The 12,051-nt window shown below is 46.5% G+C and overlaps 1 pseudogene; it reads right to left on the bottom strand.

The window, feature by feature from the left end:
* Window positions 1-8,520: 8,520 nt before the first annotated feature.
* On the bottom strand, window positions 8,521-8,639 carry LOC119473723 (annotated as a pseudogene).
* Between the last annotated feature and the right edge of the window lie 3,412 nt (window positions 8,640-12,051).

The raw sequence follows: 12,051 nt of genomic DNA, 5'->3' as shown, positions 1-12,051 counted from the left end.
AACAGCTCAACTTGACAGTGATGGGGAGGGGTGTCAGGGCTGAGGTTGCCTTCCTTTCTGCCCCCACACCGCCCCAGGAGCAGAGTCCCATGGCCTTCCCCACGTTAGATCAGGCCTCACCCAATGGCCTGATCAAAGAACTCCTCCAGATCTGTTTTCAGAGGCCCAGAGGGAAAAACGCTCTGGTTAGCCTCAAGGGTGCAGCACAAGGACTTTGTGTGTGACCCAAGAGATTAGCTCATATGTTGTGGGGCAATCCGTATGTGTGTCCAATACTTTGGAGTTACAATGGGATCCCCACTGTCTGGCCTGCTGGCCTTTGAGCAATTTGGCCGTTCTATATTGGAACCTACAAGCAGGGTCTGGCTCCCCAAGGAAAACCGCTTGACTTGACAGTGATGGGATCCTCACTGACTCATTTCTTTGGTCTTTCATCCAGTAAATAAGTTATCTACTCTAGAAGAAGGATGATCATGAAGTCCAGCAGCAGCAGGAAGACAGTTCACAAACAAGTAACTAAACTACTAAGAAGGGAGTCTCACAGAGGAGAGATGAGCTCTGCCTGAGTGAGGCAGGAAGGAACTGTGGAGAAGGGCTTTTTTTTTTTTTTTTTTTTATAGAGTCGTGCTCTGTTGCCAGGCTGGAGTGCAGTGGCACGATCTGGGCTTACTGCAACTTCCGTTTTCTGGTTTCAAGCAATTCTCCTGCCTCAGCCTCCCGAGTAGCTGGGACAACAGGCATGCACCACCCCACCTGGCTAACTTTTTTTTTTGTACTTTTAGTAGAGATGGGGTTTAACCATGTTGGCCAGGATGGTCTCGATCTCTTGACCTCGTGACCCGCCCGCCTTGGCCTCCCAAAGTGCTGGGATTACAGGTGAGAGCCACCGTGCCCGGCCAAGAAGGGCTTTTTAAACTAGGTCATGAAGGAGAAGTAGGAGTTTGACAAGGGGAAAAGTGGAGAGGCTGTAGACAGGGTTGGTGCATTCCAGGTAGAAGGAAAAATAGGCCATGCTTTGGGGTAGGAGGAATGTGTGTGTGTTCATTCTCATTCCATAAAATTTTGTTAAATACCTAATATGTTCCAGGTAATTGATTTAGGTGAGGTTCCAGGAATGCAGAAAAGAACAAAGCAGACATAATTCTTATCTTTTTCTGTAGAAAAGGGAAATTAAACAAAAATCACACAAGTAGTTGTATATTGACAGTTGTGCCAAGCCTGTGGAGGGGAAGAAGAAGGAGCTATGGAAGCATGAATGGGGTGAGAGGAGCCCGTTTGATCTGGGGATCAGGAGAGTTCTGCCCGAGGAGGAGGCAGCTCAGCTGTCTTCTTCCAGGCAGAGGAAACAGCGCGTGAATGGGCCCGATGCAGAAGGGACACAGTCCAGAGTATCTGAAAATAGTTCAGAATCAATAGAGCAGCCAGACTTACAGGAGGCAGGCAGGGGAGATGGTGGAGGGCCAGAAGGCTTTGACCTTTGTTCTAAGAGCAAGGGGAGGGATGCAATGAGATTTGCCTTGTGAAGAAGACCCCTCTGGCTGTTGTGTGGAAAATGGAGTGGAACAATAATGGATGTGATGAGGCCAGTTAGAGGAGTGATTCTTAATCCTAGCAGCACATTAGAATTACCTCGGGAACTTGTAGTAAGGGTGATTGGAGCCTACTCCCAGAGATTCTGCTTTAGTTGGTTTGGAATAAAGCTTTAGTACTGGTAATTTTTTAAAAAGTTCTGCAGGTGTCTTAAATGTATATCCAAGGGTTGAGAAGCCTTCAGTTAGAAGGATAGTGCTTTAAAGAAAAAGAAGGAAAAAAAGGAGAAGGGGTAGGAGAAGAAGGAGAAGGAGAAGAAAAAGAAGAAAAAAGAGGAGGAGAAAGAGAAAGAGGAGAAGGAGGAACAGACTCAAGGTGATGTTAGTCTATTCCAGGTCACAGAACATGGTAGTTTGGCCTGGAGAAGTGGTGTTGGAGACAGAGAGCAAATGCTGGATACTTTTAGGAGCAGATGGATAGTAGTAACCAAGAGCTGCCCGATTTTGGTTTGGGCAATTCTCTGAGAAATAAAACATTGGGGAAATACCAATTGTGAGGTGCATGACATGAATTCAAGTTTGGACATGTTGGATCTAAGGTACTTATGAGCCATCTAAGTGGATAGCAGGCAGTTTAGTATATAGATCTGGAACTTAAGCCAGGCGTGATGGTCCACTCCTGTAATCCCAGCACTTTGATAGGCCGAGGTAGGCGGATCACCTGAGGTCAGGAGTTCACGATCAGCCTGACCAATATGGTGAAACTCTGTCTCTCCTAAAAATACAACAATTTGCTGGGTGTGGTGGTGTGCTCCTGTAATCCCAGCTACTAGGCAGGCTAAGGCAGGAGAATTGCTTGAATCCCGGAGTCGGAGGTTGCAGTGAGCCGAGGCGCCACTGCCCTCCAGTCTGGATAACAGAGCGAGATTCCGTCTCAAAAATAAAAAAAGGATCCAGAGCTCAAAGATATCTGGATCAGGGGTATAAATTTGACATTTAAAGATGCAGATGCTGAGATATTATTTGAGTTGTGGATGGGATTGCCTAGCAAAAGGAAACTGTATATGGAGTTGGGTGGGAGGGGTGGGAGGGTAGAGGAGGGCCTAGGACGTAGTCTGAGATGCCATGGCATTGACGGTTGGGTAAAGAAGAGGAGCTGGCAACAGAGTCTATAAAGGAGAGGTTGGGAGAGGCTGGAAGCCCAGAACAGCCACGTTTCAAATGTTCCTGGAAGTCAACAGATCTGAGGTGTGAAACATGTTTATTTGATTTAGCAGCCTCTAGGACATTGATGGCTTTGGAGAGAGGTTTTTGTAGAGTGGTTAGGGCAAAAGCCAGACTGCAGTGGATGCAAAGGGAGGAAATGCAGAGGACACAGCAAGAGTTTGGTTGCAGAGGGAAGTCAGAGCAGGTGGCAGTTGCTGGAGGGAACTCTGGGATCAAGGAAATGTTTGTTAATATGGGAGAGAACTGAGTGACTTCAAAGATTGTTGGAAAGGAGAGGAAGGGGTTGAAGATAAGGAAGAAAAAAAGGGATCATTGAAAATGTAAGGAGATGGGATAAGATCCAGTTCTTGGAGGATGAACTGGGATCAGCTTTAAGGACCCGTCCTCTACTGCAATGGGAGGGAGAGATGAGTGGTTGCATGCAAACATGGGTAACTTTGTGCCTTTAGAGCTGAGAGGTTAAGGGACTTCCCATCTGATAACTTTCATCTTCTTGCTGATGTCATCTCCTGGGATTGAGGGGAGTGTGCATGTTGGGGAGGAGTCTCTGAGGGTGGGTAGTCAGAGGGCTGGAAATTTGAAGATAGTTGGTGTCAACTGCTATGTTTTTGGGGGAGAGATGAAGAGTTGGGTGGTCAGGAAGCACAATAAAATGTGAGGCTGGATGGCAGCCCTGGAGAAAATGTTTGTCAAGAAACTCGAGTGGTGCTAAACTTTGGAGTGGTTTTCTGGCACTTAGTGAGGTTGCATTGTATCGATTATTTATTGCTGTATAGCAGGTTATCCCAAAACTTGTTAAAATTGCCAATGTTTGTTATATCAGTTTTGGGTCAGGAATTTGGGCACAACTTAGCTGGGTACCTTTGCTTCAAATTCTATTGCAAGGTTGCAGTAAGAGTGCCAGCCAGGGCTGGGGTCTCATCTGAAGGCTCAACCAGGGAATGGTCCACTTCCCAGCTTGCTCATGTTGTTGCTGGTCAGATTCAGTTTCCCACAGATTATTGGGCTGAGGCCTCAGCTCCTCGTCAAGTTTTGACCCGAGGTCCCTTTGAGTTCCTCGCCACACTGGCCTTGCTATAGAGCAGCTGACTGCATGGGAGCTGGCTTCCTTCAGAGTAAAGAAGGGTGAGGAAAGGTGTGCAAGACAGGAGCTGTGATTTCTTTTCAACCTAATCTCAGAATTGATATCCCATGATTTTTCCTTACTCACATGGCAGAAGCAAATCACCAGGTGCAATGACTCTTCAAAGGAGGGGATTATACCAGGACACGAATAGCAGGAGGTGGGGCTCACCAGGGGCTGTCTCAGGCTGCCTGCCACCCTATGTGGAGAGCGGGCTGAGGACAGGCTGTGATCAGTTTGTAAAGAGCCATGTGTGCCAAACGGAGGGATTTGAGTTTCATCCCATTGACTCTTTGGAGTCATGGGTGATTTTTAAGACATGAGGTGGGTAGATCAGTTTTTAAAAGTTCACTTTCAGGGACTCTTTGGTTCTGTAAAGAAGAATCAACCCACAGGAACACAGCAGTGATGTACCCTGGCCAGGTACGTGGAATGCACATCCCAGACATCCACAGAGCTTATTCTCTCACACTCTTCAGGTCTTTGCTAAAACGTAATCTTCTCCACGGGACCCCCTCTGACCGCATGATCCAAAATTGCATTTCCCAGCCCCACCCAGCGTCCCCTATCCTCTGCTTTATTTTTCCATTGCCTATCCCTATCAGGCCCATTATAAATCTTGTCACTTATTTCTTTATTTTTTATTATTGCTCTCTCCTTCCTAGAATGTAAGCTCCATGAAGGCAGGGATTTTGGATTGTTCTGTGCATGCCTGTCTCCCAGCGCCTGAGCATTTAGTAGGTACTATATGAAGATTTGCTGAGTGAACTAATTAATAAGTAAAGTAAATCTTGTTTCTCCAAATGCCATCTCCATGTGGGAGTGAATATAAAAAGACAGCACCCTGTGAAGTGTGTGGCTGCAGAGAAGCATGAGGAAGTGGTGAGCTAGGTCCTCTGAAGAGATGAAAACATAAGAAAAAGTCTGAATCTAGAGGGAAACCTTTCCTCCTCTGGTCCTGATGGGTTGCAGAATTAGCTAACGCTTTTGGAATGACTACAATTAGGACTTTCTAGTAAAATAAGAAAAGCTACAGATGGTGCAGACTCAGTATAATGGCATAAGTGGTGTAAGTATTACTACCGCAGGCCGACTGGGGTGGGGTTCATCGAGGCCTCTCCAGGGTACCCTATGGGCAAACACCTAGCCTTTTGATGACTAAAGTGAACTTCTCCCAGCCTCTTTCTCTTAGAGACACACAGCATGCTGCCAAGGGAGGCACCTGTGGCCCAAGATGATTTTGCCCAGCCTGCCAGGAGTAGCAGTCCAGCCTGGTTAGGATGCAGGTGGGGCTGGGCCTAGGGTTAGGACAGCCAGGCACTTGCGTCATAGCATTTAAGGAGGCACTCACTCTAGGGATCCTGACAGTGCAGGCTCAGTACTTGCAGGAGCCTAAATATGAAAGCCTTCTTAAATCATGTGTCCTGGGCACCTCGTTCTTCCTAGGATGCTCACTTTCAGGGCAGGAACCATTATGACTTTTGGGGGCCCTAGGCACGATTGCCTTTTTGGATCCCTTTATCTAAAAAATATCTATACATATACACACAAAATTATATTTTAGAACTGCATTGATATAGATTCAAAATAATATTCAGAGTAATATTCAAAATAATATTCAAATATTCAAAATATCATTCAAGCTGGATTATATTCCTTTCTTCTGATTATAAAATTTATTAAAACATTTTCATAGGCTCCCAAACTATCATGGGTCCTGCCACCGCTACTGCAGCTGGTAGACAAATTCTCCATGGCAAGGGGTCACCCAAACCTGAGAGGGAGTCTCCTGTAGTTTGCACCCTAGTTATTTCACTTGCCTCACCTTAGTCCCAACTCTGGGCACAGGAATCCCTAAGTTAGCAAGCTTCATTGAGGGAATTATTTCCTGCACTTTTCTGAGCTTCAATGTCTTTATGTTTAAAATGGTTATAATAAAGTAGGAGTTGTTTATCACAATATAAATAAGAAAATACAATAAAATTACTACAAGGTCCAGCAATTCCACTCCTACTCAAAAGAATGAAAAGTAGAAACTCAGACAGATACTTGGATACCAACGTGCACAGCAGCATTATTTACAACAGCCAAGAGGTGGAAATGACCCAAATGCCCATTGACAGATGAATAGACAAACACAATGTAGTCTATACATACAATGGAATATTATTCAGCCATAAGGAGAGATGAAATTCTGATACGTGCCACAACACGAATAAACCCAAACACATGATACTAAATGAAATGAACCATACATAAAAGTCCAAATATTGTATGATTTCACATACATGAGTTACCTATGTTAGGCAAATTCAGAGAGATAGAAAATAACTGAGCTTCGGTTTGGAATGATGAAAAAGTTCTGGAAATGGATAGGGGTGATGGTTGCACAAGATTGTGAATGTAGTTAATGTTACCAAATTTTACACTTAAAAATACTTAAAATGGTAAATTGTATGTATATTTTCCACAATAAAAAAAAGAGAATGCCGTATTGGCATAAGCACTTATATAGGGTAAAAAGGCACACAGATGTAAGAAATCCTTATTGTCCCAATTGATAACTACCATATTGCTGTGTGAATGAGTCTTCCAAAGCTCACAGACAGATTGGCAGGTGTTAAACTGCTGTGTAAACACAGCCTTCTCCAGCCCAGACCTGTTGCTCACTGCCCACTATGGCCTGCAGATTTGATGACCAAGTTGATGAATGGATGATAGCCAAGATTCTTGAAGCTCTGAGTGGCACAGGGCGTACACTTCCATCCTGGAAACCTGTCATTCCTTGCTGCCTGACAGCATCCCCTTTGGGGGCACAGGGATTATGGTTTTGGCTGAGACATCTAAGATAGTCCTGGTGTTGGTAGCATAAGGAGTGACCCATGAGAGGCCAAGTTACCCACCAGGCCCTGACGGTGCACTTTGTGCTGATGTTGCCCTGATCCAGTTTCCTGGTTTGGAAAGAATGTTCTGATCTCCGAGTAAGCTGAAAGGGGAGCTCTAGGGGTGGGGGGTGACATTTTGACCTGGGACAGGGACCTGTAGGCCTCGTGTCTGAGCTGCTTCTTTTTCCGCTGAGCAAATCCTACTTTAAAGGTGAAGTCTTAAAAACACACACAGAAGAGGTGACATGGTAGGAGGGATCCCTGGGACCGAAGGACCCATCACAAACAAATTCACTCCAGGGTTTCTTCAGTAACCAGTCTGTATAGTGCAAGTTGGGTTTCAGGGATGCCCTGCCTCTCAAGGGAGCCTGTGGGCTCTCTGAAATCTGTAAGCTTGTGTTGGTACTTGTGGAGAGAAAATCCATAGTTTCCATCAGATTCCCAAAGGGATGCAAGACTCCCAAACTGCTTTAAAACCACTATTCCTGTGAATTTAAGATGTGATTGTGGAGATCAGCATTTAACTTACACCCAGTTTTCAGGGGACGTATGGATGGTAAACCAGGTACCGGATCACACACATCTGGTGGCAGAAAAGGTGCGGCATTTATTTGGCATCAGAAAGATGGTCATCAAGAAAGGTTTCAGTGGGGCAGGAGTCGGGGATCACCGCTGAATCCTCCTATCTCTTCTCCTAAATGAAGTGATTCATTTTTGAACAAACTGACCATGGAGCTATTATTTCACATCAGTGCAAAAATGCTGGCCCCAGTGACAGCAAAGTCTCCTTGTTGACCGTGACTCCTCCTCACTCAGCCTAACTTTGGTAAGCATGTGTAAATGACACACCCAAGTCAACAGTTCAGAACAGAGTCTGAAACAACTGCTCCTAAAAGAATGACCCTCCAGGCCTTGGTGATCCCTTTAATAGCTCCTCGTGGTCTATTGTAAGCCCCCAGAGTCTTGGTCGATCTGCAGAGTCTTTTGGCCAGGCTGGCAAGTATCAGGCAGATGGGAGATTGCAGATCCCTGCAAGGGAGGATACATGTTGAGAAGGGTCATAATGAATGGGTAATTTAAAGGCTCTGAGGAGTGACTCAGACATTCCAATGCGGCTTTATTTTTTCCTTTTGTTGATGTGTGAAATGTAATTGTAGTCATTTTTTCCAGTGAGTTGATAAATAGCAATTATCCATGCAGCTTGTGAGCTGGGGTCACTGTGAACCAGTTCACATGCCAGCATTTTTCTCTTCCCCACCCCCAACACCTGAGCTGACTGCTCCAAGCCTGAGGTTGGAGGTTTCTTGATCCCAGGAATTCTAGCAAAGGTACAGGATGCAAAAGGTCAGAGGAGGCTGTCTGGGAAGGGTGCGCATAGGGAGAACTGCAAACTTGGGAGCTTTGGCCTGACCCTTTACACTACCCGACAGTCCTTTGTTACCTGGGATGAAGGTTAGAGCAGAGAAGTGATTTATTTGGCATCAGAAAGATGGTCATCAAGAAAGGGAGAGAAGGCAATATCTGATGAGCACCTTCTCACCACATGTTGGGCCAGGTGCTGTGCTAATGAGCGCTTTCCCAGGCATCATTTCATGTCATGTTCAGAATTGCAGAGAAGGGGTAAACCTGAATACATACTCATATTGATCTTTGCAGTAATTCTCCTAAACTGCAGCACAAAGAATGAAGCCATGTGATCAGATAGTGGGTGGTGGGGGAATTGGGATTTCTTTTTTTTTTTTTAAAAAAAAAAAAAAACCTACACCACCTGGTATTCACAGGCGGCCTCCCATCCAAGTACTAACCAGGCCCAACCCTGCTTAGTATTCAAGATAAGACGAGATGGGGTGCGTTCAGGGTGGTATGGTCATATATGGGAATTAGGATTTCAACCCATGTCTGTCTAATTCCAAAATCTGTTCTCTCACTACCACATGAGGCTGCCTCTCATCAGAGGTCCGGCCTCGCTGGCCCTGCTAGCCCTGTAAGGAGGACAATCTTGTGTGCCTGGCTGTGGCAGTGTGGTAGAGCCCCAGGTAGTTCCTCGGCATCAGCTGCAGAGATGCAGGCTGCCACAGAGAGTCTGCTCTACCCATAACCTGGGTGCTGGTTAACAGACCTCTGAGGGAATGACGATGGGCAAAACCAGCTTGGGAGCTGTGTGTCATTGATGTCTCTGTCCTCTAGGTGAGGGGACAGGAGGGCAGCTCCTTAGACTGGTATCACAATTGTATTTAAGTTCTCCAGGGAAACAGAATCAATGAGGCAATTTTATATACACACACACAAGCAGATTATTATAAAAATTGGCTCATGTGGTTATGGAAGTCAAAAAATCTCACAATCTGCCATCTACAAGCTGGAGAAACAGGCATAATTCAGTGGTGTATTTCAGCTCAAGCCTGAAGGCCTAAGACCCAGGGGGCTGAAGGTGTAGAGTCCAGGTCTGAATCTGAAAGCCTGAGAACCAGGAGTACCAGTATTTAAGGGTTGGGGAAGCTGGATGTCCCAGCTCAGGCAGAGCGAGAGAGCGTATCCTTCCTCCATCTTTTTGTCCTCAGCTAGGACATCCTTCCTCCATCTTTTTGTTCCATTTGGGGCCTCAGTGGATAGGATGATGTCACCTCCATTGGGGAAGGCATCAGTCCACCAATTCACCAATCCAAATGCTGCTCTCTTCCAGAAACACGCTTGCAAACACACCCAGAAATAGTATTTTAACAACTACCTGGGCATTCCTTAGCCCAAGTTGTCCATCGAGTTGATGCACAAAACTAACCATCACAGCAATGCCAGAGCACAGCTTTCACTTCTGTAGGGAAATTCTCTTTGGTGGCATTTGGCAATAGCAACCCAAAGACTTCTGGGGGACTCCCAGGCCAGGATCCCATAGTCCAAATCTCACTGTTGGAATTGGATAAAGAACAAAGAAGTAAACCAGGACTGGGATGGTTCTGTTGGGGCTGTTTAAGGGTGTCCTAACTGCACTGCTCTCTCTAACCCACTTGGTGGAAGCCTGCCACAGTCTGGGTGTATGGCCATGAGGCCAGCGGAGGGTGGGACAGTAACAGCGGTGAGAGAGGGAAGGGCTTTGGGGAAGGAACTTTTGGTAAGATTGGACTGGGTAGAGCAAGGAATTACAGAAAGCAGAAGTGAAGAAGAGATCTGAGATAGAGATTAGAAAAATGGAAGGATCTTTTCCAGTTAAGTGTGTACTAAAAACCAGGTGAGGTTTGAACCTCCAAGCTAAAATGTGAGTCAGACTCACAAGCTTAATAATCACAAATTTAAAGAGAGATTCAGGTGAAGAGGAGCACATAACTTAGAAGAGCCTTGGAGCCTTGAAGCGCGAACTGCCACTAACACCAGGGGCCTTGAGCTACTGTTCCTCATCATTGAATAGGAGCTGTAAGTCCTCAAAGCTGTTGAGGACAACATTCTGCATGTAGAAGGCACATGATAAATCATCATACCCTTTCTGGTAAGGGTGGGTAAATCTATAATTATTTGGGTGATTGTGGAAGCGGTATGTTTAAAAGACAAACTGAAAAATAAATCATTGCAAAGTCTATTTATATGAAGAAGAATTGGGATACAGGCAGAAAGGGACAGGAGGCCTCGGTAGCTTGCTGCTCCAAGTGCGGTTTGTGGAGCAGAGACATTGGCGTCCCTCAGCAGCTTATTAGGAAGGCAGACTCTCAGGCTCCACCCAGACCTGCTCAATCAGAATCTGCATTTTAACCACAGCCCTGTCAGAGTCACGTGCACTGCAGTTTGAGAAGTGCTTCTGCTTTACAAACTTGGTAGAGAAAAGCAAAATCACCCCAGGAGTTTAAAAAATACGGGTGCCTGTGTCTCACTCCCACAGATAGGGATTTCATTAGTCTGGGCTGAGGCCTGGGCACTGAGATTGTTCTAAAGTTCCCCAGTGATTTTTAATGCCCAGTGAGGATTGGGAATCACTCCTGTGTAGCCTAAGGGACATCTGGCAGGGGGAGAAGCAGAGGAAATGGAGAATGGCAAACACCTCCCAGCCAGGGCAAGTCAGTCCTGGTTTTTGTCCCAAGGACACCTTGGGGACAAAAGGAAGATTTCCTGGGGTTCTGAGTTCTAATCTCAAATTTGCCTCCCCCGACTGGCTGTGTGTCCCTGAGGCCAGTTAATGCCGGTCAAATAAGGAAGAAGTCAAAGAACTGTCCCTGTCTGAGCCCCCAGTGTCCTCACTTAAACGCGAGGCTGTTTATTTCCTCCAGCCCAAACATCCTGTTTCCCCTGCCTTTTCTGCCCCGTTCCTGCTTCGAGATCCTGCTGAAGTGGGATCATTCGCAGCTTCCGTGGGACAGGCTCCTAAGGGGCACAGAGGCTGCTTCCATTCACATGAAGGTCGGATGCAGCTGTGCGACAAGACAGAACAGTGGCTACCCTTTGGAGGAGTGGTTGACAGTGAGGGACACCAGGGAGCCTTCTGGGGTGTGATAACCTTCTGCATCCTGACCTGGGTAGTAGTTTTATGGGCGTAAAATGTTAGCTCAGCTTGTCACCTGCAACTGAGCACTTCATGTCATTTGTGCTTCAATTATTAACAAAGAGTGAGTAGTGCACAAGAGGCCCCCAGGAAATAGCCAGGTCCTCAGGGTACTGGCAAACAGGAGCCGGGGACATTAGTAAGCTTGGGAGCTAAAGCAGAAATTGGGTAGAAGGTGAGAGAGTGACCTCCAGAGAGAGAAGGATGGGAACGGAGATGGAAACTCAGATAGAGAAGGTGCTAGGGGACTAACTTGACCCAAATTCCAGGCAGTTGAATTAGTCCTAGGTGAAAAGGGTGGGGTTTGGACCAACTGTACCAGTTTGCCCTGGGACTGTTCCCCTTCTTAGCACTCAAATTTCTATGCCCCGTGAAACCTCTAGGCCAAGGTAAATAGGGACAGTTTGTCCCTCTGCTCCCAGGCCTGGGCTGTGGGTGGCATTTGGATACATGGTAAGGGAATGGAACAGACCCAGGGAGAAGCCACTCCCCCCCAGGGCCACCAAGCTGTTCCAGAGCAGCCCATGTCCGTGTAGGTGGAATGGGCGTTCTCCTTTCTCACCAGGGCTGGGCTGTGAATCTACCAAGGATCTGAAACGAGGCAGTGGCCCCCTGTTTCTCGGCCCTCCAGATCCCACTCCAGCCCTCTCAGGCTTTCCCAGCCATGCCATCTGCCCATACAGTCCCTGCCTTCACAGCACCCATTAGGCTAGTGTGCAATTGTTTCTTTGCTTCTGGATATTTCTATCTGACTTTGAGCCC

This window comes from Cebus imitator, unplaced genomic scaffold (genome assembly GCF_001604975.1).
Source record: "Cebus imitator isolate Cc_AM_T3 unplaced genomic scaffold, Cebus_imitator-1.0 Scaffold180, whole genome shotgun sequence".
Classification (NCBI taxonomy): Eukaryota; Metazoa; Chordata; class Mammalia; order Primates; family Cebidae; genus Cebus; species Cebus imitator.
Note: the sequence above shows the minus strand (reverse complement) of the source record. Positions and strands in the feature narration are given on the sequence as shown.